Source organism: Myodes glareolus, chromosome 22, assembly GCF_982192425.1.
Source record: "Myodes glareolus chromosome 22, mMyoGla1.1, whole genome shotgun sequence".
NCBI lineage: Eukaryota > Metazoa > Chordata > Mammalia > Rodentia > Cricetidae > Myodes > Myodes glareolus.
The window spans coordinates 42,894,243-42,898,941 of record NC_142047.1 but is presented as its reverse complement, the minus strand read 5'-3'; the positions used below and the strand labels follow the sequence as shown (position 1 = coordinate 42,898,941).

Below are 4,699 nucleotides of genomic sequence, written 5' to 3'. Positions count from 1 at the left end.
CTAGCTCAACCTAGATAGAGGGGGGAGGGCCTTGCTCCTACCTCAAAGCAATGTGCCAGACTATGTTGACTCCCCATGGGAAGCCTTACCCTCTCTGAGGAGTGGATTGCAGTGGGGTGGGTGGAAGGTGGGGAGAAGCAGAAGGAAGGGAGAGAGAGGGGACTGGGATTGGTATATAAAATGAGAAAAGATGTTTGAGAAAATGAATAAATAAAGGGTGGTTTAAGAATGGATATACATCACAGTACTGTATTTTGTTAATCACACATGTATATACAAGTACACACACGTGCAAACACACACACACACACACACACACACACACAGACACAGATGGAAGGAAGTTTGTAGCAAAGGTTTGAAACAGATGTCCCTAAATAAAGGGTGGTATGTGTGTATTTGCCAGTCTGTCTGTCTGTGTGTGTATGTGTTTTTCTGCCTGTCTGTTTCACCTCCCCAATGTGTGTGCCCATGCATGTGTATGCCTGTGCTTGATTTTTTTTAAGGTAATTTGTTCAGTTAAGGCCCATTTATTCTCCAGGGTTAAAAAGCAGACAGTGAGATGTCACTGATAGAAGTGGGTCCCTGAGAAGAGAGAAATAATCCTGACTTGGTCTTTTCTTTCCCAGACTGGGACTCCATTATCTAACCAAAGCGCTCTGCTGGTGAAAGAGCCCTGTTTTGTGCCTTGAGTTTGTGACCAGTTGCAGCAGAGCCTCGAATGGGGGAGCATGTGTGGTAAGCAAATCCCGAACCTGTTGCATCAAACACTCAGAGACAGTCTGCAGCAAAGATCTCCAAGTGTTATCATGCAGTGAGGTCTTTAGAGTGCTTTAAAAATAGCACCTACATGTGACTAGTGATTGCAGCACTACTTGTAAATTTTGGTTGGTGTTGTGACTGCTAATTATACCAAGTCCTTTGAGTAGTTCGCCAGAGAGTGCACATGTAATTAAAGTGGTACTCATTCTTGGAGGCCACTCAGTTCTAGTTGTTTCTAAGACATCTTATCAGCTCCAAATTCCAGGCAACCTCAGATTCTTAGTGTGGTGCCTCTCATGCCATTCCCAATGGATGCCCACAGAACAAGGCTCTGCTACCCTCATTGAATAGCTGGAGACTCCACAATGAACCTCCCTAGTTTTGAAGGTAGCTTTATTTGGAACCTGATACAGCTCAGCATGACCTTAGATGGGAGGTTTCAGGAGACTTCCTTCATGACCTCCTTCTGCCAGGACCATGACAAGAGTGGTGGGAGATCCTCGGAGTAATGCTGACCAAAGAGAGTCCCATAGACTTCCTCTATAAGCAATGGTCACGCAGAATCTCAGAGTGCTATTCCCTTCACAGGCCTGGAGGCCGGAGTGGAAGCCAGAACCACGTGTGCTGGTTCTCAGATGGTGTTTGCCTTGGTAAATTCTTCAGCATAAAAAATAATAGCACGGGTACTGGAATAGCAATGTTTAGAGTATGATTATTCACAACGGCCAAAGAGGGGGAACAATTTAAGCAGTCATTGATGGATATGTGTTAAAAATAAATGTTGTCTATACAGATAGTAGGATATTAGCCATCCCTAAAAGAAAGCGAAGTTCCATTACATATTGTAATATAAACAAGCATTGAAGAGGTCACACTCTTTAAATATGCCACACAGAACAGGACAAACCATATAAGACTACTTACTTGAAGTTCCAAGGAAAGTCACACCTACAGAAACAGGAAAAAGAAAAAAAAATGGTTGCCAGAGGCTAAGGGGAGGAAGGAAGAGGGATCATTGTTTAATAGATAAAGAATAGAGTTCTGGAGACGAATAGGCATGGTGTTGGAACAATGCGAATGTACTTGGTAACAATAAAACATGCCCTAAAAAGACTAAAATGTTAAATCTTTTGTCACTGATATTTTACTTCAATAAAAGTATACAAATGAAAGTTATTAAACATTCCTTTGCACCATCATAATAAATTGTACTCAAGTTCCCCCCGTGAAAACCGCAAGGAAAATCACTAGGAAATATTTGGTTTTGTGCATTCAGAGGGTGTCCAAATTAGCAGTAACTGCCAACTTGACACAGCTGAGAATCCCCTCAACAAAGGGGTCTCAATTGAGTAATTATCTCTATCAGGTTGGAATGTGGGCTCGTCTGTGTGGGATTGCAGAGGGGACCAGCTGTAGCACGAATTCTAATTGTTCTTAATAAAAACCCAGAGTCAGATATTAGGGGGTGAAAGCTGAGAGATCAGAGAAGCAGTGCAGTCAGCCACTAGAGAGACCTTTTATCTCTACAGAAACCTCGGACCCAAATGGGGATCCTGTCCTCAGTCTGCATCCTCAGACTGACGGGTTGAGACTGCATCTCCACACCGCAATGAGCTCCTGTCTGCTACGGCCTTATACCCAGCCCATTGTGAGCAGCACGATTCCTTGGTCAGATGGTCCCGGGTTGTTCCTAGCTAAGAGCGAGAGAACCAGCAAGCAGCTTTCCTCCATGCTTTCTGCATCAAGTTCTTGCTTGAGCTTCTGGGCTGACATCCTTTCAAGGATGGACTGTGACCTGGAAGGATGAGACGAACCAACCCTTCCCTCCCCCAAGTCGCTTTTGGTCAGAGTGAGTTATCACTGTAACAGAAACGGAACTCGGAGAGTGAGTAAATGTATTGATGAGTCGTGTAAGAGAAAAAAAAAACTGTGGAATTATTTTGAGAGTTGTAAGTGGTTTTCACACATAGCACTGATACAAACAACAACGGTGCCATTGGGATGAAACAGTCCCGTGAGCCATAGATACCGGAATCTGTGCTTCAGTGTTTGCAACACTTTCTTCCTCTTCCTCTATAACCTGCATTTGCCAAATACCTTTCATCAACACGGGTCTGCGTGAGGTCAGCCATCAGCCAGGGGTGTTTGGTGGCGTGAGTACTAAGTGCTTTCTTCATCCATTTGCGACTGAGTTTAAAAATAAGCTACGAACACAAGGGTGAAATAAATGAAACGGAATAGCTTGAAATCTCTCTCCCTTTCCTCATGTGTTGCTCTTTGATTTTATGAAATCTTAGGCGTATAATGGAAAGAGCAGGAACTTTGGAGCTCAGAGGTTGATTTTCTTAGTGTGGGAAGCCGAACTTCTCTCGGCCTCAGTTTCCTTACATGCAAATTAGAGCAAATGATGTCAATCTCTCTGAATCTCTTTGAGGAATACGCAAACTAAGAAAAGTGTTTGGGCATAAAAGATCAATGCACAGCCAGTGTTGGATAATGTCCAGCTCATCTGCCTTTCTCTCCCTTCCGCTCCTCACAGCTGAACAAGACATCAGAGGTGCAGAGATGGGGTTGGGAGGCATAAGTGTGCAGGGTAGGGAGGACCGTGAGCACTGATGAATGCCAGCTGTCAGCCACGGAATCCCAGCGCAGCAATTTGCCAGCTGTGCAACCCCAGGCACGTTGATCTCTCACTTATTTGCAGAGCTGGAATGTGGCATAGGAAATTATAAATACACTTTACATTTTTATGGAAACAGTGTGAGACAGAGTTTATCGAGACACACTTTTGTAAGGTACACTTACATGACTGTGTTGTACACGGGAGGCATTTATACATGCCAACCGGCCAGTCTTATGAATATATACCAATATCCAAATTCAAAAAAATCAAACAATCAGGCTTGAGGAAAATATAATGGCCCTTCTGTTCTTTCTAGATAAACTAGAAAAGAAATGGTCACGTTTGAAAGTAGAGTATTAAAAATTGGTTGAAAGTTTTGAAAATTAGGGGTCGGATGCATGAAAAATGCTGTATGTATAGTTTATGACAATGTTGGTATATATTTTTAAATTTTATGTGTATGAGTCTTTTGCATGATGGTATTTATGCAGACTACATACATTTCTGGTACCCTGAGAGGTCAGAAGAAGTCTTCAGATCCTATGCAACTAGAGTTGTGGGTAGTTCTGAACTCTTTTGTAGGTGCTGAGAACTGATCCTGTGTTCACTACACGAGAAACACGTGCTCTTAAATGCTGGGCTATCACTCTAGCTCCTAACGTTGGTATTTTATAACTTTAGTAACTTTTCTTCTTCTTTTTGAACCACAAAACTGCATTTGCTAAAATTATCAAAGGTACAAATTCTATGACATTAATTACATTCCCTCTGTAATGCAAAATTTCCATTATTCATCTCAATAATTTTCATCTGAGAAATCTGAATGTTTGTACTTCTTTTTTAGTAGTATTTTTCTTCATTGAATAAAATATATATCTATAAAATGTATATTGATTTTATCCATCCATTCCTACTTCCCTCGACTCATCTTTTAATATTAAGGTCTTATTTTTGTGACTTTTAATTCAAAAGAAGTGTGTACATTGGACATAGTTCTGTATTTATCTTTTTGCTGTTCTTTGTTCTTAATTGGGACCCACTGTTCATTGCTGAAATTATTGCTTTTCAGCTCCTTGTTGGAGGACGATAATGAGAAAGCGTGGGTCAGAGAGAGGGGGTGAGGGCAAAACCATCACCAACAGAATCATGACGTTTTAAACAACTTCCTTGATAATAGTACATGTAAGAAAAAAAATGTTAATGACTTCTAAAAATGATTTATTGTGGTTTTTAAATTTGAGACTAAAGATTGTCAGGTTTATTAATCAGATCTTTTTATCGCTTTCAGAAAATACTCAACATGAACGGCTTTAG

General features: G+C 41.3%; 1 long non-coding RNA gene across 1 annotated transcript; it reads left to right on the top strand.

The window, feature by feature from the left end:
- The first annotated feature begins 628 nt into the window (after positions 1–628).
- On the top strand, positions 629–3,010 carry LOC148118531 (uncharacterized). Its single transcript, XR_015735936.1, has 2 exons — positions 629–738; positions 2,292–3,010. It is a non-coding gene; the product is annotated as an uncharacterized LOC148118531 (long non-coding RNA).
- Positions 3,011–4,699: the final 1,689 nt, after the last annotated feature.